Raw genomic sequence first — 670 nt, 5'->3', positions numbered from 1 at the left:
TAGGAGTGTTGGTCAATAGCTCATTAAAAACCTGCTTGAAATGACTGAGATAAGCAACCTTAGATGACTGGAGCAAACACAAAGAATTTCCTAGAAACAATGTCTCTTTTTTCTTTTAACATATGCTCCTGTTTTTGTCTTTTCCATTACTCATTGAAAATAGCAACTACCCTTTGCTGTCCACTTGAAACTATCACAACATTGTTAACTGGCTATCAGTCAGTTCCGTTCAGTTGCTCAGTCATGTCCAACTCTTTGCGACCCCATGAATTGCAGCAGGCCAGACCTCCCCATCCATCACCAACTCGACGAGTTCACTCAAATTCACGTCCATCGAGTTGGTGATGCCATCCAGCCATCTCATCCTCTGGCGTCCCCTTCTCCTCCTGCCCCCAATCCCTCCCAGCATCAGAGTCTTTTCCAGTGAGTCAACTCTTAGCATGATGTGGCCAAAGTACTGGAGTTTCAGCTTTAGCATCATTCCTTCCAAAGAACACCCAGGACTGATACAAAATAAAGTTTAATTAAAAAAAAAAAGTGGAAAAAAATAGAAACTAGAAAAAAAGAAAGTAAGACAACTAATACAATTCCCTAGGTGGTCCAGTGGTTAAGACTCAGGAACCTGTGTTCATATATGTGTGTGTATATATATGTATGCATGTATATATAT

This window comes from Bison bison, unplaced genomic scaffold (genome assembly GCF_000754665.1).
Source record: "Bison bison bison isolate TAMUID 2011002044 unplaced genomic scaffold, Bison_UMD1.0 scf7180017863748, whole genome shotgun sequence".
NCBI lineage: Eukaryota > Metazoa > Chordata > Mammalia > Artiodactyla > Bovidae > Bison > Bison bison.
This window is presented reverse-complemented; position numbering follows the sequence as displayed.